The following is a 22,005-nucleotide window of genomic DNA, read 5'->3' as shown; positions in this document are numbered from 1 at the left end:
TGCAAGTAACTTGGTTTGCAAGTGTTTTGCAAGATAAGCAAAACATTTGATTAAATTTTAACTTGATATATAAGCAAGGTCTTGCAATATGAGTACATACAGTATACACGTGTCACATCATCACAACTAAGCTGATGGTTCTTCTCTCTCTGATGCTGCGGGAGTGTAGTGACGGTTCTAAACAAGCGAGGTCTTGCAATACAAGTACATACAGTATACATGCGTCACATCATCACATCTGAGCCGATGGTTCTTCTCTCTCCGACGCTGCGAGAGTGTGGTGACTGTTCTAAACAAGCGAGGTCTTACAATACAAGTACGTACAGTATACACGTGTCACATCATCACAACTGAGCCGATGGTTCTCTCTCTGACGCTGCGGGAGTGTAATGATTGTTCTAAACAAGCAAAGTCTTGCAATACAAGTACATAAGGTATACACGCATCACATCATCACAACTGAGCCGATGGTTCTTCTTTCTCTGATGCTGAGGGAGTGTAGTGACGGTTCTAAACAAGCGAGGTCTTGCAATACAAGTACATACAGTATACACGCGTCACATCATCACAACTGAGCCGATGGTTCTTCTCTGATGCTGTGGGAGTGTAGAGACTGTTCTAAATGAGCGAGGTCTTGCAATTCAAGTACGTATAGTATTTTGTATTAAAGTTTATGGGTTGTGGAACGAATCGTCTGAATTTCCATTATTTCCTATGGGGAAATCTGCTTTGATATATGAGTGCTTTGGATTACAAACATGCTTCTGGAACGAATTATGCTCGCAAACCAAGGTACTAGGAATTATTAGGAAAGGAATGGAAAACAAGAAGGATTTGGACAATTTTCTGAAGGACAAGGGGATAGAGGGGTATAGATAAAGGGTTACTGTACAGGTCCTGGACCTGGTGGGCCCCCGCGTGAGCGGACTGCTGGGCATGATGGACCTCTGGTCTGACCCAGCAGAGGCACTTCTTATGTTCTTAAAAATGAAAATGTTATAATCATTAACAAATTATACAAGGACACACAACATATAATATGTTCATATATTGATTCAAAATGTGTGATCGTGGCACCGAAGTACCCCAGTATGCACCCAAAAAGAGGGAGAAAAAGCCTCAGACTAATGTAGCAGTATAGAACCAAAAGGTACAAATCAAAACTGCTTTTGATACTTTCACTGGCAAAAAATTCCCTCACAGAACAGCTCAGGTTTAGAAAAGGGCAAAGTCACCCGGAGGCACATTCAAGGATTTAGCTGACAAAAGACGACTTGAGCTCCAACACTGTCACGTCTTCTCCAATCTTCCCAACAAGCGACCTTGTTTCACCAATGGCTCATCAGGGGAACAAACAATACAGCCTTGAAAAGTGCAGCCATGGTGTGACTGCACCTCGAATACAGTGTGCAGTTCTGGTCACTGCATCCCAAAGATATAGTGGAATTAGAAAAGTTACAGAGAAGGGCAATGAAAACAATAAAGGGGAAGAGACGGCTTCCCTACGAGGAAAAGCTAAAGTGGCTAGGGATCTTCAGCTTGGATAAGAGATGGCTTACTTGAGGTATGTAAAATACTGAGTTGGGCGGAATGATTAGACATGAATCACTTGTTTACTCTTTTTCCAAAAATGCTAGGACTAGGGGGCATACAATGAAGCTATTAAGTAGTAAATTCAAAACAAATTGGAGAAATTATTTCTTCACTCAACGTGAAATTAAACTCTGGAATTAGTTGTCTGAGAATGTGGTGAAAACAGTTAGCTTAGCAGGGTAAAAAAAAAAAAAAAAGGTTTGGCTAATTTCCTAAAAGAGACGTCCATATGCCATTATTAAGATGGGAAAATCTAATGCTCCTAAGCAGCATAAAATCTGTTTTGCTCTTTTGGAATCTTGCCTGGATCGGTCATTGTTGGAAACAGGATACTGGGTTTGATGGACCTTCGATTGGTCCCAATTTGGCAGCTCTTTTGTTCTTATGTTTACTCCCCCCCCCCCCCCCCCACCTGCCCTAGGTGGATTCCTAGGCTGTACAGTGGCTAGACCAGCCTTGATGTCATTTCTGGTTTCCCCATGGAAACAAAACAGAATTGATGGTATGAATAAATCATTTCTGGTTCCTCAGTGTTCGTGTATGTGGACAAGAGTGCATGTTTTTCTTGGAGAAAAACAGTTTACACCAGCCCCACTCTAAGTTCCACTTCCTTTTTTCTACAAATTAAGCCCTGTTAGCAGACCTATTTTAAAAGTGCATAGCACAAGGATCTCTGCTTTTGCCATGGGTCTATTGAACAGTATCTGATTTCAGACTGGTGACTAGTGGAAATTGGTCTGATTGGATTAATACAGATAAAAGGTTTTCCCTTGATGAGATGGATTATCCAGTTATTCCTCTGACTCCTTATACCTGGATTGGTAATGCACAGTGCCACTTCCTCCCCATGAATGAGAACAAAGTTATGAAAGCAGTAATCGCTATTACTAATTGCACTGGTACATTCCAGTCATCTTGTACAGAAAGCAATGATGACTGATCCAGGTGTGTTCTGGGGAGGTGCCAGTAGATGGCAGTGGTTTTCCTGTATGTATGTGTGTGTATATGTAGGAGAAAGGATGCAGTCTGTTAAAGACTTCTCCGTTGAGAGTGGAAGGAGTTGGGTGTGTGGTGGCAGCTCCTAATGATATCAGCAAGAGGATCCAGCTCTCTATACAGTAGAGCAAGCTTAAGCACCAGGGAGGGGAATGACAAATATCCTGTATTGGAGTCTCTATTCTGAAAGCCCTAGATCCCCAATATCCTGAAAAATGTGAGTACAGTGGGACTTCTGTTGTTTCAGTGACCAGTGAGTGAGTTTGCAGTGATCTGGGTGGCAAAAGGGCTTAAATATCAGGGTTCCATATTAGCCAATAAACAGAGGCTTGAGCTAACCAGAATGTAGAAGGGTAACATGTATGGAGCAGCATTTTGAACTCTAAACACTTTGCAAGGCAAAGTGGATGGATTGTTTTGGTCTTTGCTGTCATTTACTGGGTTATGAAGCATTGCCATCATTAAATTAACCCCTCTGTTTGGTGTTTTGTGTTTAACTTTGTGAGATAAACAAAAGAACTCAGTGCTGATTATTGAACAGTGCTGTGGAAGCACAATATACAAAGGTATGCATTTGGATTTAAATGTTCACCTTTCCAGGTCCAAGCTCAGGGGGTTAAAATTCATGTATTATATTCATTTTGTGGTACTCTCCTCTGAGGTTCTTATATACATTTTTTAAATTCAAAATTTCAACATACATCCAGTTGGTAGGTCCCTGCCTCAGAGAGCTTACATATTACCAGTACATTTTTTTAAAAATTTATTTACTTGCTAACCACCTTTTTGAAGAGATCTCCCAAGCTGGTGTACAGCAGTTCAACATAAAACTTACAATTTTGTTAACAGCAAAACAAAAAATGACCAATTATAAACATAAATACAATAAGGGGTCCTTTTATTAAGGAGCGGTGACCAATTACTGCGTGCTAAATGCTAAGATGCCCATAGGAATATAATGTATGTCTTAAGAATATAATGTATGTCTACATCGGTTAGCGCAGTGGTTCCAAACCCTGTCCTGGAGGACCACCAGGCCAATCGGGTTTTCAGGATCGCCCTAATGAATATGCATGGAGCAGATTTGCATATCTGTCACTTCCATTATATGCAAATCTCTCTCATGCATATTCATTAGGGCTAGCCTGAAAACCCAATTGGCCTGGTGGTCCTCCAGGACAGGGTTGGGAACCACTGGGTTAGCGCACCTTAATAAAAGGACCCCTAAACGAGGTAAACGTGAAATCAGCAACTTGAAACTTAATAACAAGACTCCCATGAAACAGTATCAAAAATACACCTATTTAAGGGACCGAGGGGGTCCCTTTTCTAAGGCGCACTAACTGACTTAGCGCATGCTAACGATTAGCACACGCTAAATGCCAAGGCGCCCATTATAATCATTAGTGCATGCTAAATTGATTAGCATGCGCTATTACAGTTAGCATGCACTAAATCAGTTAGTGCACGCTAATAACAGAGATATAATATGATGTCAGCATAATATTTATGAAACACCAAATAAGCATGCATTAGAACATTCTGATAACATATGCTGGCTTTTACAAAACTGGCTGGCAAGGTAAACGCTCTGATGCTCATGTGCTTTTTTTAATTTATTTATTCAATTTCCTATACCTGAATTCCTGGAGGACATGGGGGTTGAGGGATACAGATAGAGGTAGAGATAAGTTATGAAAGGGCTTACAGGGAAGGACAAGGGGATTAAAAGGGCTTAGACACTGGTCACCTTACAGGTCATGGACCTGATGGGCCGCCGTGGGAGCGGACTGCTGGGCATGATGGACCTCTGGTCTGACCCAGTGGAGGCAACTTCTTATGTTCCTATGTTCTTATACCGTTCTTCCAGGGGAGCACTTTTCTCTGTCTGTCCCAGTAGGCTCACAATCTATCTAATGTACCTGGGGTAATGGGAGGATTAGATGGCTTGACCAGAGTCACAAGGAATAGTGTGGATTTGAACCCGCAACCTCAAGGTGCTGAGGCTGTAGTTTTAACCACTGCACCACGCTTTCCACATGGTCTTGCACTGGCTTACTCTGGGTGTCGTAAAATTGTTGCCCATCTAGATCTTTGTGCTCCACTTCAAGGGTCTACTACTACTAATAATCATTTCTATAGCGCTACTAGACATACACAGCACTGTCCACATTTTTTGCAGGTACTTCTTCTGTCCCTAGTGGGCTCACAATCTAAAGTTTTGTACCTGGGGCGATGGAGCTTAGGTGACTTGCCCAAGATCACATGGAGCCATGCTGGAAACTGAACTCGGATCCCCAGGATTTGAAAATGACACGGTGATAAAATTCATCACTGTTCCCGTCCCCGTGGAAAACCGCAGGAAACCATCTCCATGTCATTCTTTAAGGAGAGAGGGAAGAATCAGAGTATGAATGGGCCCAGCCACTGACCCTCAAGCCTTGCATTGAAGAATACTGGTGTAGGAGGATTGAGATTGAGAGAGACACTAAAGAATGATACGGGATGGTTAGAACATAAGACCACAAGTGTTGCCATACTGGGACAGACCAAAGGCCCATCAAGCCCAGGATCCTGGTTCCAGCTGTGGCCAATTCAGGTCTCAAGTACCTGGCAGAAACCCAAAGCGTAGCTGAGATTGTGATGTCATAATGCCTCATTCCACCAATGCCTAAAAGCCAGCCTTATCAGTGATGTCACAATGGCTTCATTATCCTATACTTGGCTCACATAAGAATCAGAGCATGAATGGGCCCAGCCACTGACCCTCAAGTCTTGCATTGAAGAATGCTAGTGTAGAAGGACTGAGGTTAAGAAAGACACTAAAGAATGTTACAGGATGGTTAGAACATAAGACCATAAGCGTTGAGGTCCATCAAGCCTAGGATCCTGTTTCCAGCTGAGGTCAACCCAGGTCCCAAGTTCCTGACAGAAACCCAAAGAGTAGCAACATTCCAAAGCTGAGATTGAGATGTCATAATGTCTCATTCCACCACTGCCTAAAGGCCAACCTCATCAGTGATGTCACAATAGCTTCATTATCCTATACTTGGCTCAGATAAGAATCAGAGTATGAATGGGCTCAGCCACTGACCCTCAAGCCTTGCATTGAAGAATGCTGGTATAGAAGGACTGAGGTTGAGAGAGACACAAAAGAATGATACAGGATGGTTAGTTAGAACATAAGACCATAAGTATTGAGGTCCATCAAGCCCAGGATCCTGTTTCCAGCTGAGGCCAACTCAGGTCCCAAGTACCTGACAGAAACCCAAAGAGTAGCAACATTCCAGAGCTGAGATTGTGATGTCATAATGCCTCATTCCACCACTGCCTAAAGGACAATCTCATCAGTGATGACACAATAGCTTCATTATCCTATACTTGGCTCAGATAAGAATCAGAGTATGAATGGGCTCAGCCACTGACCCTCAAGCCTTGCATTGAAGAATGCTGGTATAGAAGGACTGAGGTTGAGAGAGACACTAAAGAATGACACAGGATCTGCATACCAAGTTTCGTTCAAATCGGGCAAGCTGTTTTTGCGTTGGCAGCTGTTTTACATTTTTTCCATTGACATGAATGGGTGAAATCTGATTTTATGTTTGTAGCTCCGCCCACATGTGCAGGTGGGCCGTGAGACCCCCAGAACATATCACCCCAGGTAGTGAGGGATCCGCATACCAAGTTTCGTTCAAATCGGGCAAGCCGGTTTTGCGGAGGCAGTTTTTACATTTTTTCCATTGACATGAATGGGTGAAATCTGATTTTCTGTTTGTAGCTCTGCCCAGGTGTGCAGGTTGGCCGCGATACCCCCAGAACATATCACCCCAGGTAGTGAGGGATCGGCATACCAAGTTTCGTTCAAATCGGGCAAGCCGTTTTTGCGTTGGCAGCTCTTTACATTTTTTCCATTGACATGAATGGGTGAAATACGATTATCTGTTTGTAGCTCCGCCCACGTGTGCAGGTGGGCCGCGAGACCCCCAGAACATATCATCCCGGGTAGTGAGGGATCTGCATACCAAGTTTCGTTCAAATCGGTCAAGCCGTTTTTGCGTGATCGCGGCACATACATACATACATCCGATTTTATATATATAGATTAAAAATACTGGACAAATTCAGATTAACATACATGAAACGGAAGGAAAGTAGGGGAGGGAGAGGTTGTTTAAAATACATCGAAGTAAAATTAATAAAAAAGGGTGGTAAGTGAGGAGCGGTAAAGACATTAGGGGGGAATCATTTCAAGAAAAGTATTAGATGTTTCAAAGCTACACAAGAGTCAGGGAATTAAAAGGCAGAGGCTGATGCTAAAGAGTGAAAGCATCTTTAAAGAGGAAAGTTTTAAGTTTGGTTTTAAATTTTCCGAGTGAATTCTCTAATCGAATGTCTAGTGGGAGGGCATTCCACAGAGAGGGGGCGGCAACTGAAAAGATGGATTAGCGAGTAGTGTCGTAAAACAATCCCCATATTGACGGTATAGAGAGTAAATTTTGATTATTTGCTCGGAAGGCCCTGGTGATGAGTAAGGGATCAAAAGTTTACCTATGAAATAAGAAATTGATTGGTGGCATATAAATAACTGTATTTTTTAAAATAAAGACTTAAGACCAGTGAAATCAAGAGAACCCTGCTTAGATATGCAACCCCTCCCCCCTGATTTTTTTTTTTTTTTTTTAATTTGCTTCTGTGAGTAGAGAATGACTGGGACAAATTTTTCCCCATCCCCGCAGGAACTCAATTTTCCCACCCCGTCCCCACGAGTTTTGTCACTGTCCCTGTCCCATTCCTGTAAGCTCTGCCTCAAACTAATGATTTTTAAGTGTTTGAGGCTTGTGCAGATGAGGACAGAGCTTGCAGGAATGGGGCAGGAAAATGAGTTCTCGTGGGGATGGGAAAAAATTTGCCCCCGTGTCATTCTCTACTTGAGAGATCAGCATAGAAAATTGAATACATAAACAGTGTGAAGAGTTTCAGCCTCCAGAGCTGGTATTGTGACATCATAATGCCTCATTCCACCAATGCCTAAGAGCCAACCTCATCAGTGATGTCACAATGGCTTGATTGTCCTTTACTTGGCTCACTTTGACTACATTTTAATTTCTAGAGTGGTGCAGTGTAGAGAATGACTGGGACAAATTTTTCCCCATCCCTGCAGGAACTCAATTTTCCCACCCCGTCCCCACGAGTTTTGTCACTGTCCCTGCCCCATTCCTGTAAGCTCTGCCTTAACTACACAAGCCTCAAACACTTATGATTTTTAAGTGTTTGAGTCTTGTGCAGATGAGGACAGAGCTTGCAGGAATGGGGCAGGAACAGGAAAAGAACTATCCGGGACAGGACGGGAAAATGAGTTCCCGCGGGGACAGCGAAAACATTGTCTCCATGTCGTTCTCTGTCTGTGAGTATGAAGTATAGTCCGAGGGATGAAGAGGAACCTCTTGGTGTTTTTATTGTACAGTATTTGTTTTACGAGTTAGTTGATGCTATCTGGTATAGGGAGGATGAACAAGCAGTGCATGTCCCAGGTTCAGATGCCAACCTCTCGGGGATTTCTGCTGTATTTTTGAACTATTTCTAATGCAGCTGCTGCCAGAACTAGAGTTTTCCAAACTCCTTGAGATTATTCCGTATTCCAGAAGAAGGGAGGGAAATTGCCTTGCTTTTTTAGCACTTTAAGGATTTCTCCTTCAGGATCTAAAACAGAGTTCTTGTGAGCACCCTCGTCCATTCATCTTAGCTTAACTTTCTTACTGATATGTCCCTTTAGCAGAGAGAGTTGTTGGCTGCCTTTGTAGAAAAGATTACCAGGGCTGATTTTATGCCAAGGCACTGACCCGGTACATTTTGAACTGGGAGACGTTGCTTCCTTTCTCTCCCACTGCAGCTGGAGTGGAAAGAGAACACTGCCACCGGCCCCAGCTTGGTACCATTTTTTTTTTTTTTTTTAATTTCAAGAAAACCACTGTGGATTATTGTTGCTCTGGGAACTGAGGGAAAGATTCTCAAAATTTTAACATGGTCGCTAAACCGGTTCCAGCCAATTCAGCGTCCATGTATTTTAGTGGGAGATTATCAAAACAGCTTACCGTGGTCTTTTCCGAGCTTCCTAGCAGTCTCTGACTCTGCCATGCAAATGTATTACAACGAGATCATTAATAATTAGCACTCTAACCTCGCTGTCCTACATTTGTGAGCAAAATTTTCCAGCAGGTCTGAGCTGTTGTAGCCTTACTTTCTGGTCAGGGGCCTTAGGCTTCTGGATTAATCTGAGCTTTGGGCCCCTCCCCAACGCATCTCAGGATGCACCGGGGAGGGGAAGGCCTGCTGGCCGGAGGGAGTAGGCATTCCTCCGGCCAACCTTCGTAAACAAGATAAGGGTGGGGCGGGAGGGTCATTGGAGGGACGACAGTGGCAGCGGGAGGGAGTGGGCATATCTCTCGCTGTTAGAGGGTGTGTCAGGGGTATTGCTTGGCGGCTGGAGGGAGTGGGCGTCTCTCCTGCTGCCGGGTAAGGAGTGTTGGGGGGGGGGGTTGCTTGCTGGTGGGAGTGAGTGAGCTTCTCTCCTGCTGCCGTCGGGTGGGAGGAGGGGGGTTGCTTGACTTTTGCAGCAGAAGGGAATAGGCATCCCTCCTACTGATCTTTGGGGTGGTTTTTCTTGTGCATTTATTCTGGTCATGTGCCGATCGCGATCACCAGCACTGGGCACGTGCAAATTTAGCAACCCTCTGCAAACCTCATTTGCAAGCATGGTTTTTTTAGAGAAAGATGCACACTTTTAAAATCGTTAGAGTAGCGAGCGCAACAGTGGCCTGTTGGATTTTACCGTGAACATTTGAGAATCTTCCCCTCGGTTATAATCATTCTTATTTCTACTCCTTACTTCTATAGCAGTACTAGAAGCATGCAGCGCGGTCCACATGTATATACAGTTACCTTCTCTGCTCCTAATGGGCTCACAGTCTAAGATTTTTTGGGACTTGGGGTTAAGTGACTTGCCCTTGGTCACAAAGAGCTGCACTGTGACTTAAACCCAGTTCTCTAGGATCTCAGTCCGCTGCATTAACCATGAGGCTCCTCCTCCACTCCACTTCTTGGACTTGGCTAATCTTTCTCTATCACGTACCACCATGTCCTCTTTGCCATCTCCTTTTGTACCAGGCAGGAAATTGTATAGACACCCAAAGGTCACCTAGCAGGAGCACAGCCTATAAAGCAGAGATTCTTAACCCAGTCCTCAGGAGACACCTAGCCAGGGTCGGATTTTCCTATAGGCTAACTAGGCTTCAGCCTAGGGCCTCAAGATCCATGTCACATTTTTTATAAAGGTTAGTACCAATAACAACATGTTTCATTTAACATATTGAAATATATCACAGTAATGATGTATTTTATTATCTCTCATGTAATTTACAAACTTAAAAATGGGAGGTGAAAGGGCCTCATAAGTGGAATAGCCTAGGGCCTCGTTTCATCTAAATCCGGCCCTGCACCTAGCCAGTCAGGCTTCTAGGACACCCACAATGAATATTCATGAAATAAATTTGCATGCCTTACTTCGGTTGTATGCAAATTTATCTCATGCATATTCATTGTGGGTATCCTGAAAATCTGATTGGCGTCTTTGTTCCACAGATTGGGTTATAGAGAAGGACACGGGGACAGGTTTGTCCCCGTCCCCGCAGGAACTCCATTGCCCCATCCCGTCCACATGAGTTGTATCGCTGTCCCTGCCCCTGCCCCATGCCTTAACCACACAAGCCTCGAGCACTTATGATTTTAAAGTGTTTAAGGCTTGTGCAGATGAGGATGGAGCTTAGGCATTGGTGGAATGAGGCATTATGACATCACAATCTGAGCTCTAGAATGTTGCTACTTATGTTTTAAAGTGTTTGAGGCTTGCGCAGATGAGGACGGAGTGTAGGCATTGGTGGAATGAGGCATTATGACATCACAATCTGAGCTCTAGAATGTTGCTACTTATGTTTTAAAGTGTTTGAGGCTTGCGCAGATGAGGATGGAGCTTGCAGGAAAAGAACTTGCAGGGACGGGAAAATGAGTTCCTGCGGGGAAGGGTAAAAATTCACTACTGGGTTGAGAACCACTGCTTTAAAGAAATGGAAGTGACTATTTTCCTTTATAGAATTCTGGTGTGACGGATAAAATACAGACTTAAAAGTTAGCATTAAGTGTTCGCATCTAAAGGTTGGAGATATGTTCCACATGCATGTATGAAAACAGAACAGTGAAATTGTCCATAGAAGAAAAATGTGCACTAAAAAAGTGTCCACAGGTTAATCTGTAGATGTAGAAATCTTTATTCTTCCAACATCATCATGGTACAATCAATGATTCAGTGACTCGACATGTACATGTTTCGGCCAACCGGACTGCCTCAGGAGTCTTAAGAATCACAAAGCAAAAAATCAACTTACTGGCAGAACACAAGGATTATCCACTGCGCTACTACCACATTTCAGTTTGAATATTGGCAGCGTCCTTGTGTTCTGCCAGCAAGTTGATTTTTTGCTTTGTGATTCTTAAGACTCCTGAGGCAGTCCGGTTGGCCGAAACATGTACATGTTGAGTCACTGAATCATTGATTGTACCATGATGATGTTGGAAGAATAAAGATTTCTACATCTACAGATTAACCTGTGGACACTTTTTTAGTGCACATCTTTCTTCTTTGGACAATTCCACTGTTCTGTTTTCTGACATTTCATTCGTGGTTTTGTTTTTTCCCCTGTTGTGTGCGCTCCACATGCATGTATCCCACTCGGACTCTGCCTATGGATAGGCCTACTTGCAAATTATGCACTATGCAAGACAGTTGCTTAGCCACAGGTAGGCCTGAGTATTTAGCTTATATTTAGTTTATAGGCCCACCCAACAGCGGCATATAGCTGACAGGGATCCCCCAGGCCTCGCCAGCTGAAGATCTTTCCGAAGGTGCCACAAATGCTGTGCTTAGCTCAGCAGCTGGTGGCTGCATCCTGGAGAGGGCAGAAGTCGGTGGGGTGAGTAAAAAGGCTACAAATAAACCCGCCAAGACATTAAAAAAAAAAATTTTTTAACGCTCAATTGGGCGGGAAAATTGAATTGAATTGAAAAATTGATTCAATAGGCCAAATCGAATCAAAAACTTTTTCCCTGAATCGGGCAGCACTAATGGTGAGCATGGAGAAAGAAAACAAAGTCTAATGGACAGGAGACCCTGGCGAGTGAGTTAACAGAAAACAAATAGAAACCAGAGCCTGAGATCAACATGATTTGAATAATAAAATGACCATTCAACAAAAGGTAGAAAAAATAATTTTATTTTCTATTTTGTGATCACAATATGTCAGATTTGAAATGTGTATTCTGCCAGAGCTGATGTTGACAGCGAGCGTGAACTAGGACCTAACAGAGAAAGGAAAAGTCTTTTTTGTTTGTTTATTTTGTTTACACCACAGTGCTGGTGTGAGGTTGGAGAGGGCAAAGGTGGGTGGGGTGGGTGAAGAGGCTACAAAATAAACTCAAAGCACAAAAACAAGGTCAAACAACGCCACGTCAAACAAACCGGAACAAGAACCAAGTGGGGAAAGAGACTGTACACGACAGCCTTGGTAACAATAAGCTTTATTGATTATAAACACAGATATAAACTAAATACATGAACTCAACGTCCTTTACTTGTATGACCCGACACGGTCCGTGTTTCGACCTCCAACAGGAAGCCTGCCTGGATGTTTGAAAAAAAAAACGCCCAATTGGGAGGGAAAAGCAAATTGAATGGAATCGAAAAGTTGATTCAACAGGCCAAATCGAATCCAAACATTTTTGCCTGAATTGGGGAGCATTAGCATGCAGGTATTAAACTAAACTAAAACTTAGTTTTATAGATCGAGTCATCAACCAAGAGGAGCTCGACTCGGTTTACAATAATGTAAAACATAATACATAAATCTGACAAGAAAAAGTAGACTGAAATAGTTAATTTCCCAAAATGTTTAGCAAGCAAAAAAATTTTCTGAACTTTCCGGAATAAAGCAAAAGAACCTAAACTTCTTAATGTAAGCGGTAAAGCATTCCAGAATTCGGTTAATTTAAAAGCAAAAGAATAACTAAATCTCCTAAAAGGTGTACTTAAAAGGACCGCTGCATGCTCGGATCGCCGGACAAGATGGACCTCGGTCTGATCCGGTGAAGGCATTTCTTATGTTCTTAAGGGTTCTGTTTTTACCACTGAGAGAGGGAAATGTAAGTTTTAATTTTTGAGAACTTCTGGCAAGATGAGATCTATGAACATTCCAGTCCAAAGGAATCCAAGTGGCAAAAATGCCAAATAGGATCTTAAATGCAACACAAATGCACTTCAATTGAATTCTGAGATACACTGGAAGCCGGTTCATAGACAACCCCGCGAAAGACAAAGGCGCGCGCCGACAACTGAGCGCAAGACGGAGGCGCGTGCCGAAGAAAATTACAGTTTTTAGGGGCTCCGATGGGGGGTTTTGTTGGGGAGCCCCCCCAGTTTACTTAATAGAGATCGCGCCGGCGTTTTTCCCTAAAAACAGGGAAAAAGTGAAGTTTTCAGTAAAATGTGGGGGGTTACAACCCCCCAAACCCCCCACAACGCCCCCACAACGCGGCGCGATCTCTATTAAGTAAAGTGGGGGGGTTCCCCCTCCACGCCCCCCCTGTCGGAGCCCTAAAAACAGTCATTTTCTGCGGCGCACGCCTCCGCGCTGCGCTCAATTGTCTGCGCGCGCCTTTGTCCCGGCGCGCTTTTGACCTGACACCCTGGAAGCCAATGTAATTCCTTGAGCAGAGGGGTTACATGATCAAATTTACTCTTACCGAAGATAAGTTTAGCTGCAATTGTCTTTGTGGATATCCTGAAAACCTGATCTGCCTGGGGCTCTTGAAGACCGAAATTGCCTACCCCTCCCTGATCTAGAATATAGGTTTTGAAAATAGCCACTTTTTGAATGTTTTTCATTTTTGAAAATGAGCCTCGTAACTGTTATAAAAAGGCACTATGGGCTGGATTTTGAGCTAGCTTGGTCACCGGTTTATTTAAGTCATGGTGTTTAACTTAATATCGTAATTCAGTGTTGCTGTCCATATAGGTAGTAGTGTTGGATGTCCAGACTGACTGGTGACCATACTGGTATTATCGGTTTACCCTATAATTAAAGCATGCTTTGCACAAATTTATTTGTTACATCGATTCAAACCAGTGCTTGCGCCATTTGATTTTCGCTCGGTAGATCAGGCTATAGTCTTGTCAAGACTTGATTATTGTACCTTGGAATAACAAAGCAAAGGGCAGGGCATTGCAAGTTGTACAAAATGCAGCGGCAAGATTGATTATTGGATTGTCCAAAATGATCATATTACGCCATATCTACAACAATTGCATTGGCTTCCAGTCACCTTCCGAATACAATATAAAACAGTAATGATCTGTCATCAATTCTTGTTTGGAAACATCCCGGAATTGTTTAAAATTAATATGTCTAGTTACACACCAAACAGATCATTACGTTCTGAAAACTTAGCTTTACTGAAGACGAATGTAAGCCCAAGGCTTGTTGAGACTGGCAAAATGACTTTTTGCTGTGCGGGAGTCAAAAAATGGAACTCCCTTGTGGGCCAGATACGAAACTGCCGTGTAAAAGGCATGTTCAGAAAATTACTCAAGACACAGCTATTTGTAGATGCTTTCTTCTAGTTAATAATTGCCTTTCTGGCAAAGTTGATGAACTGTTCATGATCATTTTTATTATGGTTTTAGTTTTTATTATGGTTTTAGTTTTTAATAATGTTTTAACATGATTTTTTTTTTTTTAGAATTATTTGTATGTCCTGATGATTTTGTTCTTTTGTTTTTTTTTAATCATTTTAATTTATAATATTTTATTGAAGGAATCAAATAAATATAAAATAATATAATACAATAAGATATTGATTTTGTTCTTAAACTATGTATGTAACACTGTGAACCATTTAGTTATAAAGGGTATAGAAATTTTAAAAATAAATAAATATAAATATGGGTGCAGCCTTGGTTAGCTTGAGCCTAATGTGGAAGCGTAAGGACGTCTCAGTCACCATCAGAGACTGATCACTGCCATTGTGTTCCCAAGCATGGGACATATGGCTCAGAGACATGGACACTCACGAAAACAGATTAGATGAAAAATTGATGCCTTCGAGCTAGGGTGCCGGAGAAGACTTTTACGAATCCCATGGACAGCTGGGATCACCAACAAAGATGTTCTTGATCATATAAACCCAGAGTTGTCCTTGGAAGGCAAGATTACCAGACACCTTTCTCTCTTCTTTACCCAAAGCGCAGCGGTCAGCAGGAGGAAGCTTCAAAAACGGCTGCATGCAGCCAGCCTTGGCAGGGCCTTTCCTCTGATGCGTCAGAAGAAAAGCCCTGCCGGGGCTGGCTACAAGCAGCCTCTGCCTCCTGCTGACCACCGCACTTCAGGTAAGGAAGAGAGAGGGAGCGAGAAGGGAGTTCGCAGTTCAGGACCGCCGTCTGTTTTTGCCACTTTCTACCCTAATACCACCAGATCCTCCCACAAATTAAAACTATCCTTCCCCTCGCTAAAAGGCATTTCCCACACAGGAAAGCTAGGGACCTCCCTCCACTTCAAAATCACTGAGCTCTGGAACAACCTTACCTCCCCTCTTCAGAACTTGAGCTCTCTCCAAGTTTTCCGCAAACATCTGAAAACCTGGCTTTTCTCAAAAAATGTAAGTCTTCCTCCAACTTAGGAATCAAGGAAACTCTTATATCTTGGCATCCCAAGTCCTCTAAATTTTCTTCACACTTCTACCTCTAACCCTCTGTTGCAGTTCCTTCCTATTTCTCCTACTGTAAACCGTGTCGAGCTCTACGAACGTGGAGATGATGCGGTATACAAACCTAAGGATTAGATTAGATTAGGAGGGCTTTGCGGCTCGGGACTGCTGTCATGCTGGTGCTAAGGGGCGGGAGGGGGGATTTGTAGCTGCTTGGGGGCTTGAGGGAGGGAGGATTGTCAAGAAATTTGAACCTTGCATTCCATGATCTTTACTGGCCTTAAGTTGTAAATCTGCTTGCATCTACCTTAAAAGATACAAGTACAAAACACACCCTTATTTCGAATACTACCCTATTGCTCAACTTCCTTTTGTTTCCAAACTTGCTGAACACTTTGTCCTGGAACACTTGACTATTACCTAGAAAACTACACTGCACTACATCGTCATCAAACTGGCTTCAGGAAGACCTATAATACTGAGACTGTCCTTATAGGGCATTCTTCAAGACAGAGCTATCTTCCATTAGCTCTCTCTGCAGAGCCATAGGGGCTCATTTTCAAAGTACCATAGAAACCTGCGGTACTTTGTATGTCTAAATGCTTTGAAAATGAGCCTCCAAACTTTTCTCCTTTCTTGACTAGCAGACCTGAGAATAATTACATTGCATTACATTACAGATTTCTATTCCGCCATTACCTTTCGGTTCAAAGCGGATTACAAAAAGAGTTATGGAAGAAGGGTTACAACGTTAGATCAGAGAAGGTTTCCAAGAGAGGGAAAAGTAGGATCTGGGGTTAGGGAGGGGATGGTAAGAGGGGGGTTAAGCTTTATCATGGTATTAAGCTTTATTAATGCGCATTTCTCTGAACCACATAACACACAGTACAGTATACGGAAACAACACACACTCTTATCGCATATACCCTAGATCAGTGTTCTTCAGCGCAAGGACTGGAGGCCCGTGACAGCCCTTGTAGCCTCTGGGGAGGGCCTCCATCCTTATTCTTAATTTTTCTACCAATTTTTTGAAAGAAAGGGGGATGTGCCACATGCTTGAAAGACAAGGCGTTTCTCAATAAAAGAGAATGACTTTGGAAACAATTGTTTCCTTGACAGTATCCCCAATGAAAAGTTTGAAGGCTGCTTTGCACTCGGCGTCTTGGCGATTATAGGGATGCAGCCCCGGTTGAGCTTGAGTGCACACATTGTGTGCTGGTTCTGCCTCCCCCACCCGTATCACCCAGTATGTTGTGAAGGAACACATCTATCAGCAAACTCATCAAAAGGGCACTTTACATTATCAGGATGTTCCCAACCAAGTGTTCCAGGATCTTTCAATGCTCACTTTGCTTAATTTATAACAATTTTATTGAAGGAATCAAATAAGTATACAATAATATAATACAATAAAATGTTCAATACAATTATATTCACAATACTAATTTCATACATATTTCTATCATTCCTCCAAAATATATTTCCATATTACCTATCTCATACCTCCATACCAGTGGTCTCAAACTCGTGGCCCGGGGGCCACATGCGGCCTGCAGTCTGTACTAGTGCTGCCCGCTCTTTGCAGCGTCCTCCGGCTTCCCCCCTGGAATCCTACTCTTACCTTCAGATAATTACCGCAGTCTGCAGAGAGGATTGCCGGTGCTGTAGCGATCCTTTCAGGCTGCTATCATCCTCAGCAGCACGTTCCCTCTGCTGCGATCCTGCCCCTGACATCAGAGGAGGGGCGGGACCATGCCAGAGGGAACGTGCTGTGGAGGCCGATGGCAGCCTGCAAGGAACGCTACAGCACCGGTAATCCTCTCTGTAGGCTGCGGTAATTAGCTGAAACTAAGACCGGGAAACCAGGGGGGGAAGCTGGAGGACGCTGCAGAGAAGGGGGGAACATGCAGGCCTTCGGAGGGGGAGATAAGATTTATAAACTATAAAGAGTTACTTCATGCAAAATTGTCATTTCTTTAATAAGACATTAACTATTTTTGCTGAGGCCCTCCAAGTACCTACAAATCCAAAATGTGGCCCTGCAAAGGGTTTGAGTTTGAGACCACTGCTCTATAAATTCCCCCCTTCCCCCTTCCCTACCCCCCTACCCCTTCCCTATCCCCCTTATTTATGTTCAAACATTTTATTAAAGAAATAGAGTAAAAATACATATAAATTATACAAAAAGATATTCTTAACAAATAATAAATAATTCACAATTGTTAAAATTCTAATCCATATATTATTAAAAAAATAAAAAAACTTTGCTTACGGTAAATGGAAGGATTTGAAACTGATTTGGGAGATTTTACAAAAGGAAAAGATTTCATACTGTTGGAGCTTCCCCTTTGCCTAGTCTTTTGTGTTTGTGGGCCCGACTCGCTGAGTGAAAGCCTCTGAGGCTTGGCGGATGCTGCAGGGGTTGGAGGGAATTTTTCCTTCTTGTGCATCGTCTTTATCGATGGTGGCTCTATCTACTCGCACTAAACTTCAGCGGTGGAAGCGAGTCCCGGATAAAGTGCAGAAAATGTGGCTGTTCGCTGTGGGGGAGTCTGCTGAGGACTTGTCTTTAGTGTCAGTACATCTTGATACTTATCATTTCTTAAATTTGGAGATGCTGCTCCTCATCTTTGAGGTGGCATCCTTCTTTGTTGGGGTGTACTTTTAGGCCCAGATCCTCTAAACGGTGCCATTGTCTAGCGGCTGCCGATTGCGTGTCAGTCATGCGACGGCATCGTTTAGAGAATCGCACCTCCGGCAAAGGTGGGCGCTGGAAAAGGCCTACATTTCCGGCGCTTATCTTTGATGTGAATCGCACCAAACACCACTTCTAGCGTTAGCCACGCCAACAGTGGCATTAGGCGCAGTAAAGCTTCGGCAGAGGCGTGATTCCGGTTCTATTTTTGTAGGCGCCAATAGGCACCTTCAATTTTCATTCAAGTCAGCTTTTAAACTGCGTTTTGGACTTAACTTAGATGCCAGTAGGGTGCTTACTGGCGCCTACTACTACTTATCATTTATATAGCGCTGAAAGGTGTAGGCAGCGCTGTACATTTTTTAAATTTATAGACGGTCCCTGCTCAGAAGCGCTTACAATCTAATTTGGACAGATAGACATGACATAGAGGGTTGGGGATGCAGAACCCAAGGTAAGAGGAGTTAGGAGTCGAAAGCACCCTTAACCCTTTCAGGACCATAAGGATCGTAGGCCAATTTTTGTGGTTTTGACGACATTTTTATGGTAAAAAGGGCTTGCAGATGCCAAAAAATTGATTTTTTTTGTGAAATATCATTATTTTTATTTTAAAAAATCACACTTCTGGCTTATGGACAGTGTGACAAGTGAATCTTCTCGTCAATCTAGCAACGACGCTAATGAATGAATGTCGGAACCAGTTTGTTTACATAAAGGCAGTATCATATGGAATCCGTACATATCAAATTTAGAACTGTAGACTATCCCAATCAAAATTTATAGGATTTTAAAGTTATGGGACAAATATGTCCCTTGGTCCTGAAAGGGTTAAAGAGGTGGGCTTTTAACTGGGCCTTGAACATTGCCATAGGGATTCGGGCAGCTTGTTCCAAGCATACGGTGCGGCAAGGCAGAATGGACGGAGTCTGGAGCTGGCAGTTGAAGAGAAGGGCGCAGATAGGAGGGATTTACCAGCTGAGCGGAGCTCATGGAAGAGGGGGAGATAAATGAAGAGAGACAGCGAGGGGCAGCTGAGTGAGGGCATTTGTTAAGGCACCGTTTATAGAATATGGGCCTTACTGTCTGCAAAAATGGGTTTGAGATCTAGCTTCAGGGATTCAGTTACTGTATATACACCGTTCAGAAGCATATGTAGCTATGTGAATTGCTGTGTTGTATGCAAGGAATTTATTTTGCTTTGGTTTTCTTCTTTCATTGTGGGTAGAAGGACCGGGGTTGGTTGGGGACTTGGGTTGTGGAACCAGGAGGATCTTCATTTCTTTGCAATGTGGGCTTAGGCTTCAAGTAGGTGGCATTTTGTTTTATTTTGAGGCTGGGAGGGGTTCTAGGCAGCTGGGTTTTTATTTTAGTCAGTTGAAGCAGGTTTTTTGTTGTTGTTGTTGGGGAAGGGAATAGTTTGACTGGTTCTTTCCTGCTGGAAAGGGATTCTTTTTGTACTCTGAGTGGAATGTTTATTTTCTTCTGAGAAGTGAGAGGAATTTTCTACTGACTATAATTTCTTTGCTTTTGTTTTGTTGTTAATTGAACATGGGGGTTGATCTTAAGATTTTAAACTTGGAATGTAAAGAGACTTAACTCTCCTAGGAAGAGACATTTAGTTTTGCAAGAAATTGGATCAAATCAACCCCAGGTTGTGATGCTGCAAGAGGCACATTTTAAAGAGGAGCGTGAATATAGGGGTCCCAAATTTGCATAAAAAGACGAGTTCGTCTAGGAAATCGACAAACCTCCCAAACCTCAAATAAAAGTATACGATGTAATTGGTTCCTCCAATGCCAAAAACTAGGAGGTTCTGTTTGCAACCAATATTGCAAAATACATTTAAGACCCACCATACAAGCATTTTCACGTTTTAAAGAGGAGCATGTTTTGCGATGTTCAGTTTTCTAAGCTGTTTGTTTCTGAAGCCAAAAAAAGAGGAGAATAGCATTTCTTTTATAATTATTTGTCCAGATTGAACGAGCTAAGCATGATCCCAAGAGGTGTTATATATAGGGTTACCATATGGCTCCAGAAAAAGGAGAACGGTTTTACTTCCACTGAAACCAATGGAAGTAAGGGGGATGGATTGAGACATCCGGGTTTTACTTCCACTGAAACCAATGGAAGTAAGGGGGACGGATTGAGACATCCGAGTTTTCCTTCCACTGAACTGATGGTCATGTGAGACGACGTTGGGCAGGAAGGCACCAGCAAGTCTGTGGTATGGGCACTGCCTAAAGATTTAAAATGACAGTGTACTTGGTTGTGTTCATACCGGCTCCGGATTATGTCACCCACAAATGAGAATATATGCCAGCTGTCCTCGGAGAACACCTGCTACAAGTAAGTTTATTTGCTTTCCAGTCACGCTCCTACTTGGGTTGAATTATTAAATGTTAGGGGACAACCTAAGACTAGATACTGGTCCCTTAAAACGTAATGCTATGTTGGGAGTTGAATCTCTGGTTCAGGCTTTCAGAGCTTTGATGAAGGATTACCTTGAGCATAACCTGGACTCTGACCCACCTTTAGATGTTGTTTGGAATGCCCTTAAAGGCAGTTTCTAGGGGGGGAGGGGTTCATTAAAGTTACTTCCCAACGTAAGCAGCAGAAGACTACATTGATACTAGACTGTACTGTATTTCTCGTATGAGCAGCTTAGAGCAGCCAAAAGCAAACAAAACAAAGGGACAAAAAAATCTAATCCTTTTTAACCGAGAAGGTGCTCAGAACCAATGGATGGTAAGAAAATCACAAAACCGGGGACAAGCCCCTGCAAGTGTTTTCAAAAAAGTCTATCATTGCACCATCTTCAATCGGTAGAAAAGTTTGTAATGGTACTTGTAATAATAATAATAATAACAGCTTATATACCGCAATACCGTGAAGTTCTATGCGGTTTACAAAGATTAAGCAAAGGTACAAATTGATTGACTTTAAGAGGGGAGGAAGAAAGAGGGTTAATAGGACAGGAAATCCATTTTTGAGGAGAGAGTGATCAATAGAACAAGTTAATCGCTATAGAGGGGAGAGAGAAGAGAGGATCAGTTGTCTAGATACTTTAGGAACAGGTGTGTTTTCAGACGTTTCCTAAATTCCTCATAAGTAGTGGGCGAAAGCAATTGTTCTAGGTCTTTACCCCATGATGCTGCTTGGTGCGAGAGAAGATGTTCATGGTGTTTTTTCAGTTTACAACCTCTCACTGGGAGGGAAACGAAGTCGGAATGTGAGCTTCTCTTGTTTCTGTTGGCTGAGAAGACGAAAAGGTCAGTTATATATTTAGGGGCAAGTCCTGCTTCTGCTTTGAAGCAGAAGCAGGCAAATTTAAACTTTACGCGCGCCTCCATTGGCAGCCAATGCAGCTGCCGGTAGTAGGGTGTCACGTGGTCAAACTTCCTCAGCCCAAAGATCAGTTTGACCGCTGCATTTTGCATCAATTGTAAACCCTGCGTGTTCTTTTGGGAAATTGCTAAATAGGCGATGTTACAGCAGTCAAGTAGTCAAGTATGTAATATTGTGATGGGAGGGATGGGAAGGGAGGATTTTCTATTTAATAAGAATAGTTTAAATATTAGGTTTATTACATAATATTCAAAATATTATAGAATATTAATTTGTAATGAAATGTTATACTTAAAGTGTTATATGAGAGTTAATCAAGTGTGTATTTATAAGTTCATATGAGTTTATCTGCTACAATTGTTGTAATGTGCAAAAATGAATAAAGAATTTAAAACCAAGTAGAAAAGTTTCAACTGTGTCTGAATAAATATATAAGAACATAAGAAGTTGCCACCACTGGGTCAGACCATTGGTCCATCGCGCCCAGCGGTCCGCTCCCGCGGCGGCCCGTCAGGTCTATGACCTGTAATGTGGTTCCTGTCCCTTTCTGTAACCTACCTCTTCTTTTT

At 42.7% G+C, this 22,005-nt stretch overlaps 1 protein-coding gene across 3 annotated transcripts in view; it reads left to right on the top strand.

The window, feature by feature from the left end:
- The first annotated feature begins 2,644 nt into the window (after positions 1-2,644).
- Positions 2,645-22,005, top strand: part of LOC117363206 (potassium voltage-gated channel subfamily E member 1-like) — a 58,287-nt gene continuing 38,926 nt past the window's right edge. Inside the window, exon 1 of one of the 3 annotated variants that reach the window (XR_004539993.1) lies at positions 2,645-2,806. The gene's annotated coding sequence lies outside the window, so the exon portion shown is untranslated. Of the gene's footprint in view, positions 2,807-20,303; positions 20,438-22,005 lie in introns of those variants that run through there. The other 2 variants (XM_033950617.1, XM_033950618.1) reach the window with 2 other exon arrangements.

Source organism: Geotrypetes seraphini, chromosome 6 (genome assembly GCF_902459505.1).
Source record: "Geotrypetes seraphini chromosome 6, aGeoSer1.1, whole genome shotgun sequence".
NCBI lineage: Eukaryota > Metazoa > Chordata > Amphibia > Gymnophiona > Dermophiidae > Geotrypetes > Geotrypetes seraphini.
Note: the sequence above shows the minus strand (reverse complement) of the source record. Positions and strands in the feature narration are given on the sequence as shown.